Here is a 27,124-nt window from a genome sequence, read left to right as displayed (position 1 = left end):
CAAGAGGTAATGAAATAGAGGAGTCCTCTACTGCCAGAATGGATAAGATGGAAAGATTGATTCAGGAAATGGCAGAAACAGTGAGGCAACAACAACAGTGCAACAACAGTGGCAGCAACCACAACCTCCACCTCCGGCACCACCCGTGCCAGACTTACAAAATGACAACCGAATAATAGCTCTCACCAAAGAGTTTAAGAAAATGAAACCACCACAGTTCCATGGGGGATTAGATCCATTAAAGGCCGAGGCATGAGTTCTTGGCATTGAAAAGCTGTTTGAGGTGTTTCCTTGTTCAGAGACATAGAAAGTACTTCTGGCCACTTTTATACTAGAAGACGAAGCAAGAAGATGGTGGATGTTAATGCGTGAAAATCATAAAGACATTGGCTGGGTGAAATTCCTGGAAGTTTTCTATGATAGGTACTTCCCTCAATGTGTCCGTGACAGGAAAGTATCAGAGTCCATGGAACTTAAACAAGACAGCATGACAGTAGCTGAGTATGAGGCCAAATTCACTGAGTTGGCCAAGTTTGCACCACATGTGATCGATACTGACTACAAGAAAGTGAGACATTTTGAAGGTGGGCTTCGAAGTGATATTTTAGAAAGGGTAAATGTCCTGAAGCTGGAAACCTATATTGGGGTGCTAGACCGGGCCATGATATCAGAAGCTAACATAGCTAAACAAACTAAACCAACAACTGACTGGAAAGGTAGCAAAAGACAAGGCTTCTTTTCAAAGAAGCAAAACACGAGCTCCTCAAGTACTTCGAATTCTTCCCAAGATGCATCTCCTATGTGCAATATTTGTAGTAAAAGGCATCGTGGGGTTTGTTACCGTGTGTCAAGAGCCTGTTTTAAATATGGTAAGCAATGGCACATGGCCAGAGATTGTAACCAGAACAGTGGAAAATTAGCTGTTAGCTCAACAACATCCATCCCAAAACCAGGAAACACTATGAGATCTACTACCACTGGAGATACCGTAAGGCAAAGGAGGGTTTTCGCGCTTGGTCCGAGCGATACGCGAAATGCTAAAGCAGTTGTCTCAGGTACTATTTCTATATGTAATCAGTATGCTTTTGTGTTAATTGACTCCAGATCAACACACTCTTTCGTAACATGTGCATTTACATCTAGATTGAGTAGACCTCTAGAATTATTTCCATATCTGCTATGTGTATCTGCTCCATCCGGGGAATTTGTATTGTGTGAATCTGTATATCGTTTTTGTGACATGCGAATTGGGAATGCTATTCTATATGTCGATTTGTTGCCCTTGAACTTTAGGCACTTTGATATAATTCTGGGCATGGATTGGTTGACTAAATATTGTGCCACCATTGATTGTGTAACAAAACGGGTTGTGTTTAGACCACCGGAACAGGAAGAAATTTTGTTTGTGGGTAACGGGGTAGTGCCTCCACCTTATTTGATATCTGCAATAAAAGCATGTAAATTAATCAGGAAAGGGTGCCAGGGTTATTTGTGTTATGTGCTATCTGAACAATCTGTGAATGTTGAATTGAACAGTATCCCTATTGTTAGAGAATTTCCAGATGTGTTTCCAAATGAATTACCAGGGGAGTTGGTGGACGGGGAGATAGAGTTTACTGTTGAAATTGTGCCAGACACTCAGCCTATTTCTAAAATTCCCTACAAAATGGCTACTGTTGAAATGAAAGAATCGAAAGAACAGTTACAAGACCTACTTGATAAAGGATTTATCCGACCTAGTACTTCACCATGGGGTGCACCGGTGTTATTTGTGAAAAAGAAATATGGAACTTTACGCTTGTGTATTGACTACCGAGAACTGAACAAGGTAACAATAAATAATAAATATCCTTTACCCTGTATTAATGACCTGTTTGACCAGTTGCAGGGATCACAAGTGTTTTCCAAAATTGATTTGAGATCCGGGTATCATCAGTTGAAAGTGAAAGCAGAAGATGTTGAGAAAATCGCGTTTCGAACGAGGTATGGCCATTATGAATTTATTGTTATGCCATTTGGGGTAACTAATGCTCCGGCAGCGTTTATGGACTTAATGAACCGAATTTTTAAGACCTACCTTGATGAATTTGTTGTGGTTTTTATTAATGATATTTTGATAAACTCGAAGAATAGACTTGAACATGAACAACATCTAAGGACTGTTTTGCAAACACTTAGAGAAAAGAAATTATTTGCTAAACTAAAGAAATGTGAGTTTTGGTTAGATGAAGTTACTTTCTTAAGGCATGTTATCAATAAGGAGGGGATTTCAGTGGACCCACAGAAAATAGAGGCAATTGTGTATTGGCCTACACCGACAAATGTAACAGAAGTCCGCAGCTTCATGGGCTTAACTGGGTACTACAGGAGATTTGTGAAAAACTTTTCAAGAATAGTTGTGCCTCTTACCCAGCTGACATGCAAAGGACAACCATTTGAATGGAATGACGAAAGAGAAACTGCCTCTCATGAACTGAAAACGAGATTTACCACTGCACCAGTATTGACATTGCCCACAGGTACGGAAAACTTTGTAATTTTCAGTGATGCATCTTATAAAGGCCTGGGTTGTGTACTAATATAGAACGGAAGGGTAATTGCCTACGCCTCTTGGCAGTTGAGGCCACATGAGAAGAACTACCCAACACATGATTTAGAATTGGCCGCAGTTGTTTTGCTTTGAAAATCTGGCGGCACTATTTGTATGGGGCAAAATGTGAAGTCTACACAAATCACAAGAGCCTAAAATACTTCTTTACACAGAAGGAGCTAAATATGCGACATAGAAGATGGCTTGAATTGATAAAGGACTATGACCTCGAGATTCAGTATCACCCTGAGAAAGCCAATACAGTTATTGATGCCTTAAGTAGGAAATCGATGGGGAGTTTGGCTTGTTTACTTACTGAATAGAAGGAGATCTTGCAAGATTTTGAAAAGTTTGAGATAGAAGTGGTATCGTGTGAACAGGGCGGATTGATAGCCGTCATTTCAATTGAACCAGCAATAATCTCTGAAATTAAACAGAGGCAAAAAGATGATGAATTCCTCAAGAAATTTATCGATGAATTTGAGACAAGTCCAAAGGCAAAATTCAGCCTTGAAAATAAAGTGCTGAAATTTCGAAATCGAAGGTGTGTCCCAAATGTTCCAGAACTAAAGAAGAGAATTCTAGATGAAGCCCATAAATCAGCATTTGCTATGCATCCGAGTAATAACAAAATGTATTGGGATTTGAAACAAAGCTATTGGTGGCCCAAAATGAAGAAAGAAATTGCAGAATATGTGTCCAAAGGCCTTCAATGTCAACAAGTTAAAGCTAAACACCAGAAATCGAGAGGTCTGCTTCAGCCTTTCCCTATTCCTGAATGGAAGTGGGAGCATGTGACTATGGACTTTGTTGTTGGTCTATCCCGAACACCTCGAGGTATGGATTCTATTTGGGTTGTAGTTGATAGACTGACTAAATCTTCACATTTTCTACCCGTCAGAACTACATTTGATGCTTATAGATTGGCTACTATATATGTTGATGAGATTGTTCGTTTACACAGAGTCCGAGTATCCATTGTCTCGGATAGAGATCTGAAATTTGTGTCTAGATTGTGGAAAAGTTTGCAAAAAGCTATGGGAACAGAATTGAGGTTTAGTATCGCATTCCACCCACAGACTGACGGGCAGTCAGAATGGACAATTCGGACTTTGGAAGATATGCTTCGGATGTGTGCTTTAGATTTCCAAGGGAGTTAGGAAGATTATTTGCCACTGGCAGAGTTTGTATACAATAACAGCTTCCACTCCAGCATCGGTATGGCACCATACGAGGCTTTGTACGGTAGAAGGTGTAGATCACCAAATTGTTGGGCAGAAGTCGGGGATAGGGCCTTGCTTCGGCCTGAAATTATGCAAGACACTTCTGAAAAGATCAAGATTATTCAGCAAGGGCTCAAGACAGCCTAGCGTCGGCAAAAAATTATGCAGATGTTCGAAAAAGACCTCTTGAGTATGAGGTTGGTGACCATGTATTTATTCATGTGACTCCGATGAAAGGCCAAGTCAGGTTTGGAAACAAGGGTAAGTTGTCGCCCCGTTACATTGGGCCGTTTCAAATTCTGGAAAGGCTTGGTCCAGTTGCTTATCGAGTCACTTTGCCACCGGGATAAATCCATAATGTGTTTCATGTATCAATGTTGAGGGGTTATCTTCGAGATCCGTTTCATGTGATTGATTATCACCGGGTAGCTCTTGATAAAAATATGGAGTACGCCAAATGGCCGGAACGAATCATTGACCGGCAAGTGAAACAATTGAGAAGCAAGTCCATCCCAATGGTGAAAGTGGAATGGAAAGAACACTATGGGATGGATGCCACATGGGAAAAAGAGGATGAAATGCAACTACGCTATCCACATTTGTTTCCTGACGAAGGTAAAATAAGTTTAGAGGACCAAACTTCCTAAAGGGGGGAAGACTATGATAACCATGCTCCGTATTATGCTAATTAATCTTAATTACAAATGTGATTATGTGTTTGATATGATTTTTGAGTGCCATTTATATGAATATATGTGGTTTTGAATTTCTATCTGTTCACCATAGGAAAATCTGTTTGACTTTTTGCTTTGGAATTTAAATTGAAGACCTTATCGGCCACAGAAACCGAAATTGACTACGCCGTTGTGATTGGCATAATTTTTAGAGCCTACGGCGAAATTTAATTGAAAATTGATTCGGATCAGATTAATTAGATTAAATTAATTTAAAAAGGCTCAACTAATTAGTGTTAAGGGAATTTGATTAAGAGATGTTATATAAAGGGGCATTATACACTCACATTCATTTGTTTGAGCTCAAAATCAAATTTTACACTTTAGTGAGAGAGAGAGGTCGGCTCTAGAGAGAGAAATGGGGAGAATTGTGTATTTTGGCTCAAGGTTTGTGAAATTGGAAAGCTAGGCTCAAGAATTAACTTCCATTGTGAGAATTGAAGCTCCTAGGTGAGTAATCAACTCTTAATTTATGAATTGAGTATGTAATTTTGTGAATTCAAGTGGTATGGTAGCTCATGGCAAGGATTGAGATGAATATGAAGTTAGAATGCACATGCATGCATGAAATTACTATGAATCACCATGAAATGGCATAAGCTAGCATGAATAATGTTGAACATGGAGAATTGGGCACCAATCTTCACATGCATGCATAATTTTCATGGGTTTCATAATAATCAGTGTCATTTGTAAAATGTGAAATAGAAATGAAGTCAAAAATTGACATGCATGTTTGATTATTGAAGCTATGGAGCTTATATGAGGTTTGAATGCGTGAGCCTTGATTATACAAAGAAATATTGATTAATTTTGAAGATTGGACCATGATTTTGAATGATTAGCCTCATGTTGCCTACATCCATATGCTATATAATGTATTTGCATGTTTTGGACCAAAATCATGAGTTTTGGACCTTTAAAGGTCGAGTTTGAGCTTCAAGAACAGTTCTGGAAAACCCAGAATTTAGCATGTCCACTCAAGCGGGGAAAGCACCGCTCGAGCGTGAAATGCAAGCTCCCAGCAGTTTTGCAATCAGTGATGTTCGCTCGAGCGAGGACATTCACGCTCGAGCGGAGAGCCATGTAGTGTGACTTTCAGCTCGAGTGTCCGAATTCACCCTCGAGCGTAAAAATGAGGTAACCAGTACTTTTGCAGACTATGAGGATCCGCTCGAGCGGCGGAACCCACGCTCGAGCGGGGACCCTTGTTTTAGAAATTTTATAAAGGTGTTCTGTGTTTCATTTTCCATTCTCTTTCATTTCTAAGCACTCTTAGGCATGCATTGAGCATCATAAATGAGTTATAAGGATAAAAAAGAAGCCTAAGAGGGATGTATGAATTATGAACGGATTGAATTGTTTGTGACCCATTGTGTTCATGATATGTGTAGGGTCGAGTTCCAGGGCAAATCCGCCGACAGAACACTGTGAGTAATATCTTAGTAAAGATATTTTGAAGTACGTTATTTGTCCAATTGTTTATTCCCATATAAGTCTCATAAGTTTATTAATTTGAATTGTGGACAAATGTTTGTTATGCCATATGGTTGGGCCAAAGGCCGTTGGGCACAATTGATTGGGCCGAAGGCCGTTTGACATGCATGAATAAATGGGCCGAAGGCCGTTTGACATGAATGATTGGGCCGAAGGCCGTTGGATATGAAAGATTGGGCCGAAGGCCATTCGACATGAACGAATAAATGGGCCGAAGGCCGTTGACGTGAACGAATGGGCCAAAGGCCGTTCAACATGAATGAATGGGCCAAAGGCCGTTTGATATGAATGAATGGGCTAAAGGCCATTTGACACGGATGATTGGGCCAAAGGCCGTCGGACAGGAATGATTGGGCCAAAGGCCGTCAGATATGAATGAACTGGGCCCGAGGCCGTTTGATATGTTTGGAACCGTAGTCACTTGGCCTATATATACATATATATATATATATACTAGATGGAAATATGAATTGGGCCCAAGGTCGTCTGATGTATATTGTTCTAAATACTGTTCGTGTATTTACTTTATTTGATATTATTCACTGGGCTTTCGCTCATACTCATTCATGTGTCTGTAGGTGAGCCAAGGGAGGTCCAAACCCAGCCTCAGTGAAGTTTGTGTGAAACAGTCAAGGTTTTGAAGAGTCAGCCCATACATCTCACGCACGTGACTGGTTTTCGCCCTTTTGCTATTTTGTTATATTTTGTCATGTCGGCGAGAACTTTGGATTACGGTTGTATATAGTTTTGATTGGCTGACCATGACTTGAATGATCCTGTTGTGTAAAGTTTATATGTTAACTTCCCTTGATGTGAGTTATTAGTGTATGTTTGTAAAATGTTATGTCGTGCCATGTAAGCACAGCTCTATGGACAAAAGTTTGAAATTACTTCGGTTTGGCCCCCTTAACTCTGTTGAAATATATCTGATTTGGTTTAAGGCCATAGGTAATCTCGTGATTACTGGCCGGTTATGTCCTTAACCCATGGGGGCGGGTTCGGGTCATGACAAGGATGCAATCCAAAGGGCACAAATGATTTTACCTGGAACTCCCCCGAATAGACTGTACATACAATATCGTTTGTCTGTGCTGGCTTTGCTGAATGAACTGTACATACAATATCGTGCTTGTGTATAAAAGCATGCTATGTAACGACAGTGCATTTTCTATGCATGAAACAAGAATGAAAGCATATTCTATACAACAATAGAGAAGTGCATATTCTATGCAATAATGGAGAAACGCATATTCTATGCATGTGTAACGAATAGGAAATAGATATTTTATGTAAGATAACAACTGAGATATAATGGCATGTTCTATGTGAACCAAACAATTTAAGAGCATATTCTATGCATGATTGGTAACGTGAGCATATTCTATGCATGATTCAAAGGCAAATGCATATATTCCATGCGTGATTCAAGAACGAAAGCAATAAGCATGTTCTATGCATAATGCAAGAGCGGAAGCACATTCTATGTAGCTAGAGTAAGAGCATGTTCTATGCAACAGTATAAGTGGAATGCACGTTCCATGCAACAACAAAGAAACACATATTCTATGCAACTCACAAACACAGACCACTCACCACAAAACCAGAGGCCTGCTCACCACCGATTGTCACTACCACTGTCGCTGGCCACCGTCGCACGTCGCCACCACCACTGCCGACGTCGAAATCACCACCAACAATGCCGCAAATCACAGGTTTGTCTCTGTCTCTCTCTGTTTGGTCCTCTCCCAGGCATTACGATCTGCTTCTCTCTCTCTCTCTCTCTCTCTCTCCTCCTTCCCTTATTTCCCCATTTCCCACATTTCATCTAGGGTTTATATGCTTTTTTAGTTTATTTTTCTACTGATTTCCATTAAGGGCTCATTGGTTAAACTGTTTGATTTTTATGAAATTATGAAATTCTTCATGTCCGAAATGGGTTTGATTTTTGTGTTATGGATTTGACAGAGACATATAAATAGTTGAATGTGCCAATGTAATGTGGCTTTGGTCTTCAGGTTGCATTGGTCTTGTGGATAATTTCTTACATTGGTAGTTTCTTCAACTTCCTTACCTTGGTCTATATTGGTGAGTTTCTTCGTGGCCTTTCCCTGTATATAAGTGCACAAGCCTTTCCATACAATATTTTAATTCAATCTGATTATCTGCTTTGTTTTTCCCATGGGGGTTCTTCTTAGTCTGTCAGTCCCTGTGCTTTATGAGAAGTACCAGGATCAAATTGACGAGAAGCTGATTGTAGCTCATAAGATCATTCAGACACAGTTCAGGAAAATTGATGATAATATCCTAAGAAAGCATCCACTGCCTCTTAACAAGGAAAAGAAAACTCAATAGCCCAAGTGTAACTCCTCCCTCTCCCTCTCTATTTGTGTGTATACACTGTACACAACATGCATGCTTGATAAAAGTGCCTTTTTTAATCACTATGCATGCAAATGACAATGTTTTCAATCTTGTTTTTAACCATGTTTAATTAATATTTTATTATCACAATTAATAATTGCACTTCTTTAAACAATTTATGTATAAGTACTAGTAGTGAAGTTATACTTCCAATAGATTTATCTAAACTGACTGAAGTTTCGAATGGACAATTTTGCTAGTTAATTGAGAGTTGGTACCACGAGTATGACGGAAAATTTGTCAACTTTTTGTGTTTTTTTGTTTTTTCCTAATGCTCTATCTTAGTTCAAGTTTTTGTTACTGTTCTACGATTTTGATTTTTTTTTTATGTTGGTTTGTTTTCCTTGGATGATTTTGGATTATTTTGTGTTAACATGAATCAGAGTTGTTTATGTTGAAATAGATTCTCTACATATTAAGCCGTGAATATCCATGTACTTGTTTTCCTCTTGCCCCTTAAAAGAGATGCTTCATGTCTGCTTCATTTGAGTCATTATTATTTACAAACATCTTTGTGTTGATGCTTCTTTTCTAAGACATAAAGTTGCAAGTGTAATTTAGTTTGTCAAATGTTTACATATGTATATGTCCACATGTTTATGTGCTTAATTGGTATTTTCACTCTCGCACTGAATTAATAGACGTAGATATTTTGAACAGATTTAACTGCCAAATCCAACTTTCTGCTACATGTGATGATGTTTGAGCTATAAGTAAAATTCCTATTTTTTGGGATTGCTATATACTGAGGTGGTTATGAGAAAAGATAGAAATGAAAATACATTCAGTGCAAGTTACAAATGGTATCAATGAAAGAGAATATAAGAGAAAATAGATTGAGGTATGAGGAACATGCCGAACAATTCAAGGCTACGAGGAACCCTTGAAATAGATTAATATGCATGGCAAATAATACTTAAAGAACTATTTACTTGTGATTACCTTGTAGAATAAAATTAAAAAGAGTTTTGATTATGTCAATTTGTAATGGGCAATACCATCAAGATAATCAAACAAATAGTTATCTATTCGATGTAATAAAATTTGTATTTGGACGATCAAAAAAATTCATCAAAATTTAGACCTTATTGTCTTTTTAGTATGAAAATTTTAAGAGTAACAATTTTAATAAAGAGAAAAATATCATCTGCAGCTTCCTGCCTTACAAAATAGGGAAATAGGGGAAAAATCATATACAGCTTTAATAGTGAGTATATGTTCATGTTGAAGACATCATAAATAAGTGCAGCTATTTGGTCAATTATTTGCTCGTGTCTTGTATCGTTCTTCTCATAAATTTTGCCAAATATAGTGCAAAAGTCTCATCTAACACTTGAAAGACAATACAAGGAGATTGATGCTCCATTATTAAAAATAAAATGATATTAAAGGCAAAATTGGTGAATAATGTTATTTTTATAATATTCACTAAAGTGATGGACATTTTAATTTTTATTAAATAATATAAATAAGATACATCATTATATGTGATTTTTTTTTTTATATAAATTTTGTTTGTATTTTCTTTATACTCCTACTTCACCCAAATTGTCATATTTTATGGTCATCCTCAAAAGTCCTAGTTAATCTTTGCTTGACTTGTAGGGTTCAAAAGATAGACAAGAGTTGGATGATGATAAGTGATAGGTTGAAAAGTAAAGAGTACCAACAAGGTGTTAAGTCATTTATTGACTTTGCTACGAAGGATTTAGGCCCATACGATGACATTGGTTGTCCGTTTGTCGATTGTTTGAATGGCACAAAACATAGTGGATAAGTTGTATGGTTGCACTTGATTCAAAAAGGAATCGCGTGTTCTTATAGAACTTGGGTGCACCACAGGGAACGTGTTCCATTGCGTCATGATCAGCCTAGTGTGTCAAACGATGCTGGTGAAAGAGATGGAGCTGCAATTTTTGACGTTGACGATAATTTGAGTAAGTTGCCTACTATGTTGGAAGAGATTTACATGAGTGGCCTCATGGATGATCATATCAACGAAGAACCTAATAGCTCGGAGAGAGAAAATTTAGTAAAGTTCATTAGGTTGTTTGATAATGCTCGACGCAAAGTGTACCCGAAATGTGAAAAGTTTTTTGTGTTGTCCTTCATTATTAAGATACTTCATATTAAGGTGTACAATAAATGGAGCAACAAATCTTTCGATATGGTTATGCAAGTTTTCAAAGACATTCTCCCAAAGTGTGATGAAACTGTTCCATGGACCCTTTATGAATCGAAAAAGTTCTTACGTGAATTGGGTTTGGGATATGAGGCCATTCATGCATGCAAGAATGATTGTATTTTGTTTTGGAAGGACAACGCAAAACTAGATAATTACCCTACATGTAAGGAGTCTAGATACAAGTTCAACAATGCGAGTGGTGAAAAGATTCCTCACAAAATATTGAGGTACTTTCCTTTGACACAGAGGTTGAAGAGATTGTACATGTCGAAAAAAACCGCCACAGATATGAGATGTCACAAAGAGAAGCGTGTGGATGATGGAATGTTAAGGCATCCAGCCGATGGTCAGGCATGAAAGGACTTTGATATGTAGCATCCTATGTTTTCTGTGGAACCCCAGCATGTAAGGTTAAAGCTTGTCATGGATGGTTTCAATCCATTTGGAAATATGAGCATATCGTATAGCATGTGGCCCATATTCGTAATGCCTTACAATCTCCCCCCGTGGAAGTGTATGAAAGAGCCATTTCTGATGATGTCAATGCTTATTCTTGGTCCATCTACCCCTGGAAGAAACATCGATGCTTACTTGCAACCATTAATGGAGAAGTTAATGAATTTGTAGGAGCATGTTGTGCAAACATATGATGCCTCAAATGGTCAAATTTTAAAAATGCATGCAGCAGTCATGTGGACCATCAATGACTTCCCCGCATATGGTACCATGTCTGGTTGGACTACAAAAGGTTACTTGGCTTTCCCTAATTGTAACATGGATGTATTATCTCAGAGTTTGCGAAGTAAGATAGCAAATATGGGTGCCCGCCGCCACTTGCCCGATAACCATATTTGGCAAAGAAGTAAGTTCTTCAATGGTCAAAATGAGCATCAGTCCAAACCTTTGGAGTTATCGAGAGAACAAATACTGCAGCAAATTGATTCGGGGACATACAGGCCATTGGCAAGCATCCAAACAACCCAAAAAGACAACGATGAGAAAATCCATCTTCCAATTGGACAAAAAGAAGCATTGTGTTCGACCTACCCTATTGGAAAACACTAAAGTTTCAACACAACCTTGATGTCATACACATAGAGAAGAATATATGTGACAATCTGCTTGGGACACTACTGAGCATTGATGGCAAGAACAAGGACACGGATAAAGCACGCTTGGATCTAGAAGACATGCGGATACGAAAGGAGTTACACTTGAAGAGGCGTTCCAATGGCTCATTCAAGAAGCCTCCGGCATCATACACACTGTCCCTGGTAGAGAGACAAGGTTTTTGTGATTTCTTGAAATTTATTAAGTATCCTGATGGCTATGCAACAAATATCCACTTGTGTCACAGCTCATGGTGGAAAATTAGCTGGCCTCAAAACTCATGACTGTCATGTCCTTCTACAATGACTACTTCCTATTGGAATGCATGGATACCTTTCCAAGGAGATTGGGACCACACTTTTTGAGTTGGGAAATTTTTTCAAATAGTTGTGCCCAAAGACATTAAGGGTGACTGATTTGGAAAAAATGGAGGAACAAATCATACTTATACTTTGCAAGCTTGAGAAGATTTTTCCTCGTGCATTTTTTGATGTCATGGTCCACTTAGCAATTCATTTGCCTCACGAGGCTATTCTTGGAGGGCCTATGCAATATTGATGGATGTATCCCATTGAGAGGTAATACCACGAGTTCCTGAACATCCCTATTTACATATAGTAGATAATGTAAACATTAACATTCAAATCATATTGCCATGTAGGATGCTCAAACTTCTGAAAGGATTTGTTTGTAATAAAGCTCGGCCAAAAGGTTCCATTGCGGAGGTTTATATTTCAAAAGAGTGTATGACGTTTTATTCAATGTATTTAGACGGTGTTGAAAACATGTTTAATCGGGAAGAACAGAACTATGACGGGGGTGACAATGGCCAGGGGTTGGCAATTTTCACTCAATTTTTTGTCTGTTTGGTCTACTAACAAGGGAAACTGATGTGTCTGTAGCCGACCGTGAAAGGGCTCATTAGTTTGTCCTACACAACAACTTAGAAGTGGAAGAATCTCTAGAGTACGTGTTGAACTTGTGACGTACTATATGTGACCTATATGCTTTTTTTTTAGTAATCATTCTTCAAATTACTTATGAATTACATTGTCCTACGTAGGGAACACAAGATGTTGTTGCAACAACAACATGGAAGTGCATTCGACATTACCAAGATATAATGTAAAAAATTTCCTAAACGGTTCAAAGATCGCGTATGCTAAAATTCCATATAGTGTAGTTTACACATCAACTTAAGTTATGTCAAAAATAACATGACAGTTTTTTGTTATGTAGATGAACCAACTGCGTCACAACAAGTTACCCAAAGCAACTAATAAGATGTGGCCACTAGCAAATGGTCCTAACAGCTTAGTGAACACATATTCGGGATGTAGTTGTTATGGCGTCCAATTCCATGCTCGCGACCGTGACAACCGTCGTAAAACTCAAAATAGTGGATTGGTAGTGGAAAAGGACCATGAAGGCCAATTCATAAAGTTCTACGGCTACATTTGCAAATTTTGGGAAACGACATATTTGTTTAGGCACCGTGTTGTTTTATTCCAATGTGAATGGTATAACACCGGTAGTAATAGAACTTTGCGTGTCGAACCACATTTCACTACTACTGATATACAAAGTCGATGGTATAAAGATGACCCGTTTGTGTTACCAAGTCAAGTGCACAAGTTTTCTACGTGCATGATAAGAAGTTAGGTGCCAATTGGAGAGTCATAGAAAAGTTTCAACAACGAAGAATTTGGGATATGCCCGAGGTAGATGTGCCACAGCCTAATGATGTGTTCCAACAAGATAAAAGCACTGATGTTGTACCAACTGAGCCTATGGATGATGATGTGGTGTTGCGTCAAGATGATATTGCCGCTGAAATTATTCCAATGGAAGTTTTGCAGTCTGATTACCGCGTACAACCCAAGGTTGATATGGATGATGACTTCATATGTGATGATGAAGATGAACCGACAATGGAGGGTGACAATGAAGAAGAAGATGAGCTTGATAGTGATTTTGATACAGATATAGACATAGAATGTTGATGTATGGGTTCTAAATTTGGATGTGTGATAGAGTCTTGATGTATGGGTTCTAAATTTTGATGTGTGTTCTTAGTAGTTGTTGTTTTGTCTTTTTGTCCTTTTGTTGATGTAATGCGGAAAGGGATGAAGGCGATTGTTGTTCTTTATGTGTTATGTAATTAGATGAGAATTTAGTCCTTTTGTTTATGTTGTTCTTCATGTCATCATGTTGAGCTATATTGTAAACTTTTTCGCAATGTTGAACCTCATAAATTGATGAATCTCCTCATTTGACATTTATGCTTAACATCGGTTTATGTACAACACTTTTATTTGACAATCATTATCAATTATTTTCTTATTGTTGTCTTGTTGTAATTTTGTAAATACTTTATCTTCTGTAAACAATCCATAGTGGTCATAATATCGATGATGCATGTGATGTTTTTACTTAATATATCATGTTTGCAGCTATTTTGCAGGTAACAGCATGGTTCCTGGGATAAAAACAGGGCAACGTAAGAAAACAGCAACTGACCCCATAGCATCACCCTTAGGAACATCTGCACATGTCATTGTCATACCACAAACTTTATCCGATGAGACACAACCGCCAGATGACACACAAACATTTGTGGAAGAGACATAGGCTCACGGCGTAAATAAGACCATTGAACTTAAGTAAATGATTTTTCTTCATCTAGAAATACAATTTCTTGCATGTATAAAAAAATTATAATCCCCTAGAAAATTTGCTGATAAAATTTAAAATTTAATGTTATTTATTGTTGATTATATGTTTGGGGCACTATTTACAATTTGAAGGCCTTACACTTGTTGCCCCTTCTTGAGTAGGGAAAAGTACATCAACTCGTATACACGATTCTACACTCGGAAAAGGAGTGCAAAAAAGGATTACGAGCAAAAAAGGGGAGAAACTACATGTCTATGTCAATCACATGTTGAATGCACTCACAGGAGGGAATGCCCTCTCAAGGAAATGAAGTCATGGAAGAAAATTGATAAGAGCATCAAAGATGCAGTAATACAAGCTGTGCTAGTAATTTCTGACCTTAAACTAAATGTCTTCATTATGTAAAGTTGCAATTGTTGCATTCAATTTCTATAATACATCACACACTTATGCTTGCAGGACAAGTTTGAAATTGGGGAGGATTTTCATACTAATCAACAAGCTCAAGAGATCGTTGATACGAAGGTGTATCTCTTGTACAAGGATTGGAGGTACACTCTGAAGCAACACTTCGAAAAACTTGTAGAAGAGAGTGTTGATGACCCATATAATCATCCGCCTACAGGAGTTTGCTTGGATGATTGGAAACACATGATTGACGTGGCTTGGAAGGATGCATCTCGTTTGATAACAAACAAATATAAACGACTCTATTGCTTTATTTGTGTATTATGCATTGATATGTACTAATTCTTTCATAATTCCTTTTTTTTTAGAAACACTCTAAAGCTGGTAAAACAAACTGGAGTTTGCTACCATACAATCACACTGGTAGATCTCGCTCCTTTCCAATAGCAATGTTGCTCATGGTGAGCTAGATGGATTTGGAACATATTTCTCATCACTTATATATGTAAGATGAAAACCATGGTTACTATTGTGACAAATTAATTTTGTAATTTGAAATTAACAGGTAGATGAAAATGGAGAGTTGGATTTTCCGGAATTGTATTCCAAATCACACAAATCGAAGAAAACAAATGAATGGATTGACCCCAAACGTGGTGAGCTACATGTAAGGAGTAAACTTTTTGTGCCAATTGTATTTAATATTAATTCCTATCTTAGCACAAAATTGAATGTGATTCTTTGTGCCTTTGTTGAATAGTCTACTTTTTTTGGTAATGACAGGATGCGATGGTGAATCTACAAGCAATAGCCATGGATGCGGGAATCCCATGACACAGGAGGAACTCTTGCGGCAAGTGCTTGGACAGAGAAAGAATTACTTGCGTGGATTTGGGATTGGCCCACGACCCTATTCGCTATTTGATAGTGCGGCACGATCTCATGACAAACAAATGGAGGCAATGCAATCTGAGATGGAGGTTCTTCATGAAAATTTGATGAAGGAGAAAGAAGAGCACCAGAGAGATTGTGGAAAGATAATGAGAAAGAGAGAGGAGTTGATAAAAGAAGTAGAAGAAGGAAAAAAAGCAAGGGAGGCGCAACAAGAACAACTTAATCATTTGAACTCTGTGGTTTTATGACTCTCAACACTATTGGAGGGTTCAGACAGTCATCATCGTATTTGGTAAGAAGAATTTTAATCATATCATACTATCACTTATACAAACTTAGATTTACAAATTCACTAAACAATACTATCTCTTTATTAGTAAGCATGAGGACAAGCTAAGATCATGCAATTGGTATGAATTAAAATATGTGTACTCTTAATCTTCACATAGGACTTGTGACAACTGACGGAACATAATTCGAACCCATAGGTAGAGAGTTAGCGCCGAATACGTCCTAAACTTAGTTGAAAAAGGGCGTTTCGAGGGCAAAAATTCTAAATAGCCCCTGAACGACCATGTGACTCTCACGGACAGCGTCCCCATGACAAATAGGACTTGTGACAACTGACGGAACGTAATTTAGACCCATAGGTAGAGAGTTAGAGCCGAGTACGTCCTAAACTTTGTTGAAAAAGGGCATTTCGGGGGCGAAAATTCTAAACAACCCCCGAACGACCGTGTGACTCTAACGGACAGAATCCCCATGATAAATAAGACTTGTGACAACTGACGGAACGTAATTCGGACTCATAGGTAGAGAGTTAGAGCAGAATACATCTTAAACTTAGTCCAAAAATGGCGTTTTGGGGACAAAAATTCAAAGCAGTCGCCGATCAATCGTGTGGCTCACACGGATAGCTTCACCATGACAAATAGGACTTGTGAGAACTAACGGAACTTAATTCCAACCCGTAGGTTGGGAGTTAGAGCCGAATACACCCTAAACTTAGTCGAAAAAGGGCTTTCGGGGGCAAAAATTCAAAGCAGCCCTCGATCCACCGTATGGCTCACACGGATAGCTTTGTCATGACAAATAGGGCTTGTGAGAACTGACGGAACGTAATTCGAACCGTAGGTTGAGAGTTAGAGCCGCTTACAACCTAAACTTAGTAGAAAAAGGGCGTTTCGAGGGCAAAAATTCAAAACAGCCCCCGAACCACCGTGTTGCTCATACAGACAGTTACCCCATGACAAATAGGACTTGTGACAATTGACGAAATGTAATCCGGACCCGTAGGTTGGGAGTTAGAGCCGAATACGTCCAAAACTTAGTCAAAAAAGGACGTTTCGAGGGCAAAAATTCAAAGCAGCCCTTGATCCACTATGTGACTCTTATGGATAGCTTCTTCATGACAAATAAGACTTGTGACAGCTGACGAAACGTAATTCGGACTCGTAGGTAGAGAGTTAGAGCCGAATACGCCTTAAACTTACTCGAAAAAGAGCTTTTCGGGGGTGAAAATTCAAAACAAGCTTCGAATGACCATGTGACTCTCACAGACAGCATTCCCATAAAAAATAGGACTTTTGACAACTGACGGAATGTAATTCGGACCCATAGGTAGAGAGTTAGAACCGAATACATCCAAAACTTAGTCGAAAAAGGGCGTTTCAGAGGCGAAAATTCAAAACATCCCCCGATCCACCATGTGACTCACACAGATAGCTTTGCCATGACAAATAGGACTTGTGAGAATTGACAAAACATAATTCGGACCCGTAGGTTGGGAGTTAGAGTCAAATACGACCTAAACTTAGTCGACTAAGGGCGTTTCGTGGGCGAAAATTTTAAGCAACCCCCGATCCACCGTGTGGCTCACACGGATAGCTTCTCCATGACAAATAGGACTTGTGAGAACTGACGGAACGTAATTCCAACCTGTAGGTTGGGAGTTAGAGCCAAATATGCTGTAAACTAAGTAGAAAAAGGGCGTTTCAGAAGCAAAAATTCAAAACAACCCCCGAATCACCGTGTGGCTCACACGGACACTTCCCCCATGAAAAATAGGACTTGTGACAACTGACGGAATGTAATCCAGACTCGTAGGTTGGGAGTTAGAGCTGAATACGCACTAAACTTAGTCAAAAAAGGGCATTTTGATGGCAAAAATTCAAAGCGGCCCCTAATCCACCGTGTGACTCTCATGGGTAGCTTCTGCATGACAAATAAGACTTGTGACAACTGACGGAACGAAATTCGGACCCGTAGGTAGAGAGTTAGAGATGAATATGCCTTAAACTTACTCAAAAAAGAGCTTTGCAGGGGCAAAAATTCAAAACAGCCTCCAAGCGACTGTGTGACTCTCATGGATAGCTTCCCCATGACAAATAGGACTTGTGAAAACTGATGGAACGTAATTCAGACCTGTAGGTTGGGAGTTAGAGCCGAATACGCCCTAAACTTAGTAGAAAAAGGGTATTTTGGGGGCAAAAATTCAAACAGACCCTGAACAACCGTATGGCTCACACGGATAGCTTTGCCATGACAAACAAGACTTGTGAGAACTGACGGAACGTAATTCGGACCCGTAGGTTAGGAGTTAGAGCCGAATACGACCAAAACTTAGTAGAAAAAGGGCGTTTTAGGGGCGAAAAATCAAAACAACCCCCAAACAACCATGTGGCTCACACAGATAGCTTCTCCATGACAAATAGGACTTGTGACAACTGATGGAACATAATTCGGATTCGTAGGTTGGGTGTTATAGCCGAATACGCACCAAACTTAATAGAAAAAGGGCGTTTCAAGAGCGAAAATTCAAAACAGCCCCCGAACCACCGTGTGGCTCACACGGATAGTTCCCCCATGACAAATAAGACTTGTGACAGCTGACGAAATATAATCCAAACCCGTAGGTTGGGAGTTAAAGCCGAATACACCCTAAACTTAGTCGAAAAATGGCATTTTGAGGGAGAAAATTCAAAACAGCCCCCGAACGACCATGTGGCTCACATGGATAGCGTCGCCATGATATATAGGACTTGTGAGAACTAACGGAACATAATTCGGACCCGTAGGTTGGGAGTTAAAGCCTAATACGCCCTAAACTTAGTAGAAAAATGGCATTTCGGGGGCAAAAATTCAAAGCAGCCCCCGAACCACCGTGTGGCTCACACGAACAGTTTCCCAAAGACAAATAGGACTTGTGACAATTGACAGATATAATCCGGACCCATAGGTTAGGAGTTAGAACCGAATGCTCCCTAAACTTAGTCGAAAAATGACGTTTCGAGGGTGAAGATTCAAAACGGCCCCCAAACCGCCGTGTGGCTCACACGGACAGTTCTTCCATGACAAATAAAACTTGTGACAACTGACAGAATGTAATCCAGACCCGTAGGATGGGATTTAGAGCCGAATACGCCCAACACTTAGTCGAAAAAGGGCGTTTCGAGTGCAAAAATTCAAAGCAACCCCCGATCCACCGTGTGGCTCTCATGGATAGCTTCTCCACGACAAATTAGACTTGTGACAACTGAAGGAACATAATTCGGACCCCTAGGTAGAGAGTTAGAGCCGAATACGCCTTAAACTTGCTCTAAAAGAGCTTTTTGGGGGTGAAAATTCAAAACAACCTCCGGACGACTGTGTGACTCTGACGGATAGCTTCCCCATGACAAATAGGACTTGTGAGAACATAAGGAATGTAATTCGGACCCGTAGGTTGGGAGTTAGAGCTGAATACGCCCTAAGCTTAGTAGAAAAAGGGCGTTTCAGGGGCAAAAATTTAAAACAGCCCCCGAACTACCGTGTGTGTGGCACACACGGTCAGTTCCTTCATGACAAATAGGTCTTGTGACAACTGACGGAATGTAATCCGGACCCATAGGTTGCAAGTTAGAGCCGAATACGCCCTAAACTTAATCGAAAAATGGCGTTTCAGGGGCAAAAATTCAAAACAGTCCCCGAAAGACCGTGTGGCTCACACGGATAGCTTCTCCATGACAAATAGGACTTGTGAGAACTGACGGAACGTAATTCGGACCAGTAGGTTAGGAGTTAGAGCCGAATATGGCCTAAACTTAATAGAAAAAGGGCGTTTCAGGGGCAAAAATTCAAAATAGCCCCCGAACGACCGTGTGGCTCACACATATAGCATCGCGATGACAAATAGGACTTTTGAGAACTAATGGAATGTAATTTGAACCCGTAGGTTGGTAGTTAGAGCGGAATACGCCCAAAACTTAGCCGAAAAAGGGCATTTTAGGGGCGAAAATTCAAAACAGCCCCTGAACGACTATGTGGCTCACACGGATAGCTTCGCCATGACAAATAGGACTTGTGAGAACTGACGAAACGTAATTCAAACCCTTAGGTTGGGAGTTAGAGCTGAATACGCACAAAACTTAGTAGAAAAATAGCATTTCGGGGGCAAAAATTCAAAACAGCCCCCGAACGACCATGTTGCTCACACAGATAGCTTCTCCATGTCAAATAGGATTTGTGACAACTGACGAAATATAATTCAGACTCGTAGGTTGGGAGTTAGAGCCAAATACGCCCCAAACTTAGTAGAAAAAGGGCATTTTGAGGGCGAAAATTCAAAACAGCCCTCAAATCATCGTGTGGCTCACACAGATAGTTCCACCATAACAAATAGGACTTGTGACAGCTGATGGAATATAATCTGGACCCGTAGGTTGGGAGTTAGAGCCGAATACGCTGTGAACTTAGTCGAAAAAAGGCGTTTCAGAGGTAAAAATTCCAAACAGCCCCCGAACGATCATGTGACTCACACGGATAGCTTCGCCATGATAAATAGGACTTGTGAGAACTGACGGAACGTAATTCGGACCTATAGGTTGAGAGTTAGAGCTGAAAATGCCGTAAACTTAGTAGAAAAAGGGCGTTTCAGGGGCGACAATTCAAAACAACCCTCGAACGACCATATGGCTCATACGGATAGCTTCGCCATGACAAATAGGACTTGTGAGAATTAACGGAACGTAATTTGAATCGTAGGATGGGAGTTAGAGCCGAATACACCCTAAACTTGGTAGAAAAAGGATATTTCGGGGGCGAAAATTCAAAACAGCCCCGAACCACCATGTGACTCACACGGACAGTTCCCTAATGACAAATAGGACTTTTGTGACAATGGACAAAATCTAATCTGGACCTGTAGGTTAGGAGTTAGAGCCTAATACTCCCTAAGCTTAATAAAAAAAGGGCGTTTTAAGGGTGAAGATTCAAAATGGCCCCCGAGCCACCGTGTGGCTCACAATAATCTGGATCTGTAGGTTGAGAGTTAAAGCCGAATACGCCCTACACTTAGTCGAAAAAGGGTGTTTCGAGGGCAAAAATTCAAAGCAGCCCCGGATCCACCATGTGACTCTCATGGATAGCTTCTCCACGACAAATAAGACTTGTGACAACTAACGGAACATAACTCGGACCCGTATGCAGAGAGTTAGAGCCGAATACGCCGTAAACTTACTCAAAAAAGAGCTTTTCGGGGGTGAAAATTCAAAACAGCCTCTGAATAACCGTGTGACTCTCACGGATAGCTTTCCCATGACAAATAGGACTTGTGAGAACTGACGGAACGTAATTTGGACCCGTAGGTTGGGAATTAGAGCCGAATACGCCCTAAACTTAGTAGAAAAAGGGCGTTTTGGGGGCGGAAATTCAAAACAGCCCCCGAACTATCGTGTAGCTCACACGGTCAGTTCCCCCATGACAAATAGGACTTGTGACAATTGACGGAATGTAATCTGGACCCGTAGGTTGAGAGTTAGAGCCAAATACGCCCTAAACTTAGTCGAAAAAGGGCGTTTCGGCGGTAAAAATTCAAAACAGCCCCTGAATGACCGTGTGGCCATGACAAATAGGACTTGTGAGAACTGACTGAACATAATTCGAACCCGTAGGTTGGGAGTTGGAGCCGAATACGCCCTAAACTTAATAGAAGAAGGGCATTCCAAAGGCGAAAACTCAAAACAACCCCCAAACCACCGTGTGGCTCACACAGATTGCTTCACCATGACAAATAGGATTTGTGAGAACTGACAGAATGTAATTCAGACCCGTAGGTTGGGAGTTAGAGCCGAATACGCCCTAAACTTAGTAGAAAAAGAGCGTTTTGGGGGTGCAAATTCAAAACAGCCCCCGAACCATCATGTCGCTCACATGGACAGTTCGTCCATGACAAATAGGACTTGTGACAACTGACGGAATGTAATCCGAACCCGTAGGTTAGGAGTTAGAGCTGAATACTCTCAAAACTTAGTCGAAAAAGGGCGTTTTGAGGGAAAAAATTCAAAATGGCCCCCGAACCAGCGTGTAGCTCACACGAATAGTTCCTCCATGACAAATAGGACTTGTGAGAACTAACGGAACATAATTCGGACCCGTAGATTGGGAGTTAGAGCCGAATACGCCCTAAACTTAGTCAAAAATGGGCGTTTCGAGGGCAAAAATTCAAAACAGCGTCTGAACCACCGTGTGACTCACCCAAATAGTTTCCCCAAGAGAAATAGGACTTGTGACAACTGACGAAATATAATCCGGACCCGTAAGTAAAGAGTTAGAGCCGAATGCGCCTTAAACTTACTCGAAAAAGAGCTTTTCGGGGGCGAAAATTCCAAACAGCCTCTGAACGATTGTGTGACTCTCACGGATAGCTTCCCCATAACAAATAGGACTTGTGAGAACTGACGGAACATAATTCGGACCCGTATGTTGGGAGTTAGAGCCGAATACGCCCTAAACTTAGTAGAAAAAGGGCATTTCGGGGGCGAAAATTCAAAACAGTTCCCGAACCACTATATGGCTTACACGGACAGTTCCCCCATGACAAATAAAACTTGTGACAATTGACAGAATGTAATCCAGACCTGTAGGTTGGGAGTTAGAGCCGAATACTCCCTAAACTTAGTTGAAAAAGGGCGTTTCGGGGGCGAAAATTCAAAACAGCCCCGAACGACTGTGTGACTCACACAGATAGTTCCCCCATGACAAATAGGACTTATGAAATCTGATGAAATGTAATCCGGACCCGTAGGTTGGGAGTTAGAGCCGAATACGCCCTAAACTTAGTCGAAAAAGGGCATTTCAGAGGCGAAAATTCAAAATAGCCCCGAACGACCATGTGGCTCTCACGGATAGCTTCACCATGATAAATAGGACTTGTGAGAATTGACGGAACATAATTCAAACTCGTAGGTTGGGAGTTAGAGCCGAATATGCCCTAAACTTACTCGAAAAAGGGCTTTCCGAGGTCGAAAATTTATAACATCCCTCGAATATGCCTCACACTTAGTCGAAAAACTCACAACACTTAGTTTAAAAAGAAAAAACTTTTTTAAAATAACATCTACATATTCTAATAATTGCCTTTATATATTTATAGAATGAAGAAATTACATATTACATTGTTTGTGCAGTTGGTTAGAATAAATATTGCATGATACATATATATATATATATACTTTCTTTTATTTTCAAGAAGACATTTCTCGATTGTTCTACCTTCAATGCATCTTAGAACATGTTCCATATGACTGACTGAATTGATATTTTGTAACCAACTCTAATGTTTCATTTTTTGTTTTTCTTTGTAGATGGTTTTGTTGCATGGATTTGTGGATAATCCATATTGGTATATGGAGAAGAATTTTTACTTTTGTGTATAACTAACATAATACTTTTGTTGTCCTCAGCTTTTGTGTAGTTCATTATTACTGATACAGAAAACTTTTGGCAATCAACAGATAATGACCGTCGTGGTACATATATACCATTTGTTAGTGTACATATAGGACGTTTTGTCATGGTCCATAGAAAACTTTTGTCGTGGTACATATATCACCTTTTGTTGTGGTACAGATTACGATGGTAATTTATACCATGCTAAATGGTAATTTCGCTTGGTAGTAAATGTATTTTTTCTATACGGAGGGCTTTGATTTTTGTATGAAATATTTTGTATGGAATTATTATTTTAGTTTGGACAATAGTTGATTTGTATGGACTTTGATATTTAGTGTTATTTATTTTTGGTATATGGATGCAGATTGTGGAATGATTAATAGTATGTATTATTTTGTTTAAATGCGTATTACAGGTTGCATTGTATATAGACAGGTTGTGGAGAAATTATAATTTTGCGATAAAACGTAATATCATGTTTTTGGCGACTAAACAATTAGTAGCTTAAAAGAAATTGGGAAAAGACATTTGGCGACTAAAAGTTTAGTAGCCAAAAAAAAATAGACATTTGGCGACTAAAAGTTTAGTAGCCAAAAGAAAATCAAACATTTGGCAACTAAAATATTTCGTAGCTAAAAACAAAAAAACTAAGGAATAAAAACACTTTTGCCGACTAAAATTTTAATAGCAAAAAATGTAGAACTTTAGGCGACCAAATATTTAGTAGCCAAAAGAGGAACTCTTTCCTGACTAAAAATTTAGTAGCCAAAGATGTGGGACTTTCAGCAACTAAAATTTTTAGTTGCCAAAAAAGAACTCTTTGCCGACTAAAATTTTAGTAGCTAAAAAAGTTGGACTTTAGGCAACTAAAAGTTTGGTCGCCGAAAATGGTCTAATTTAATTTAATGTCCAACCTTTTGGCAACTAAAATTTTAGTCGGGATTGTATACATTTGGCGACTAAAATAATTTTAGTCGCTAATTACCTTTACCGACAATTTTTTGGCGACTACTTTTGCAACCAAATAATTTAGTCGCTAAAACCATTCGGCGACTAAAAATTAACTTTTGACGACTACAAATTTAGTCGCCAAAAGTGAAAATTCTTGTAGTGTCCCTTGCATATCCCCTATAACTCACCTCAAAAAAGGATAAATTTATACTATTTTCATAGTTGAAAAAATCAACATATACGGAGTCCTAAGAAAAATTCTAAAAATTCATCTTCCTTTTCTCTATGAAATTTCTTGCCAGAGGAGAGAGAGACGACGGTAGGTCCCCTACCCATGATCTTCGTCTCATCTTCATCTATGAAAATGATGTTGAATTTATCCTTTGAGGACTCCGTATATGTTGATTTTTTCAACATATTTGTTGATTTTTTGAGGACTCCGTATATGTTGAATCGTGTTGATTTTTTGAGTCCTCAAATTGAATTTATACTTTAATCTCAGTTGGGGATTTATATTAAAACTCCATTCATTTTGAACCCAATTGATTGAATCGTGACCCGTTAGTAACCATGTAATATTGTTGTGGTTTTATTATTATTATTATTTGGTTACCATAAAAGAGTTGTGAATATTTATGATGTGTACCATTAAACGAAATATATTTTGTGGTGAGAAAATATTATATTTACTTTTGTCATTAAAAATGTTGAAATGTATTTTTAATTGATATATATAGGTGTGTATATATATATATATATATGGTTAGATATTTGTTTAGTTAAAACAAAAAAAAAAAAAAAGAAGAAAATATCTATAAATAGTAACCAAATAGATATTTTGTTCAACTTTTGGGAATTCTTGGAGTTCTTTTTGTGAGGAAACAAGAGAAAAGAGGTTCCAAGTTGGTTTTTCTTGGGTTTGATCTTGTATAAGTCATTTTTGACCCCTAGTGCTTTGGATCAAAACGTAGAGGGGCGGAAAATGCGTCGTTTGGCTCAAAAAAATTTAATTTCTTTTGCCGAAAAATTTGAATGCTTCTTGGCTTGAGGTAGGGATTTTTCCTACACTTCTTTATATACTTTTACTTGATTATATGGAGCTTAGAGTTGTATATAATTTAATTAGAATTTTTGAAAAATTTGTGATTTATTTGCTTAAAAGGGAAATTTTGAGAAAAATAAAGAGTTGATGCCCAAATTGCGAAAGTGTAAACTTGAAATATGTTTGTAAGGTTATGGAAGAGCTGTCACGACCCAAACCCGTCTCTATAGGTTTAACATCATAACCGGCCAGTAATCCTTGGATTACCAAAGGCCTTTGAACAGATTAACATATAGCTAAGGGCTACGGAAGCAAATAAACAAACTTACATAGTCCATAGAGCTATGCAAACATATATGGGATAGGAAATTAAAAACTTTTCATATACATATATGTATATATACAGATATGGCGTCGAAAAGTACAGTAACCTTACACCACCTAAGCCACATACACAAGATTTCAAGCATGTTCAGACCAGACAAAAACATTTTGGAAGTACAAAAGTCCCAAGGACACAAAACTCAACAGATCACAAAAGAGAACCTCTACGGGAGGCATGATAGCTGGCTGACACCAAAACTCGACAGGTGGCATCTCAGGCCTAGTCAATCGCTTGCCCACCTACATACATATGAATAAATAGTGAGCGGAAGCCTAGTGAACAATAACATAGTAAAGGGTTTAATGAATGTTGTCCATAATAGTTACAGGAAACGGTATTCAGTAGTTATCAGAAATGGCTTCATAAACCTGTTCAGAAATCGTAGTTTATAACAGATACAGATTCAGAATCATATTCATAATCAAAATTTGTAGTTAATCGTACATGGTACATTCATTAGCCCTAGCAGAGACAGTTGGCCCATAAAGGGACGGCCATAAAAGCATACAGTTAACCCATAAAGGGACGGCCATAAAGGCATACAGTTAACTCACGTGCATGGAGACGCTACAGTTGGCTCATGAGACGTACAGTTAGCCCATAAATGGGACGTAAGGATCCATAACAGTTGGCTCATGAGACATACAGTTGACCCATAATTGGGACATAACAGAACAGATAATAGATATCATTTGAAGCTAACCACGAATACATTTCAGAAACATTGGACAACCAATCATTCATACAGAAAATGTTATTTCAAAAAACAGATCATCTTATATCATTCAGAAAATACTTATAATTGAACATAGCTTTACAAAGTTAATACTCACAGTTCACTTCCGGTGCAGACAAACTGAGCAGATTTAATCAAATGGTTCGAGGCACGCGACCGACACGAACATGCATACCATTACACACTTGAAATACACGTTTGAATTATTCATAACTTGCTTTATTTGTTCTTGGTGTGTTTCCAGTCTTCAACCTCATTGTGGAGTCTTAATCATGGCCTAGGAATGCCTAGGATGGAATGAGGATGCAAAAATGCACTTGAAAACATTTTTCAAAATTTGCTGAAAATAGGGTCCACGCTCAAGCGTGGCTTTTCTCGCTCGAGCGAACATGAAGAATGTGAAGGTTTGCTCAAGCATGGCTTTCCTCGCTCGAGCGGACTGCAAACGTGGACAAAAGTACTGGTTGCATGATTTTCACGCTCGACGGACGCTCGATCCCTGCTCGAGCGTGAGACTTAGATCCTCGCTCGAGCGGACTGCAAAACATATGAACTACTGGGT

Source organism: Camellia sinensis, chromosome 8, assembly GCF_055761805.1.
Source record: "Camellia sinensis isolate YWXY chromosome 8, ASM5576180v1, whole genome shotgun sequence".
Lineage (NCBI taxonomy): Eukaryota > Viridiplantae > Streptophyta > Magnoliopsida > Ericales > Theaceae > Camellia > Camellia sinensis.
The sequence above is the reverse complement of the archived record's forward strand: the minus strand, read 5'-3'. Positions refer to the sequence as shown.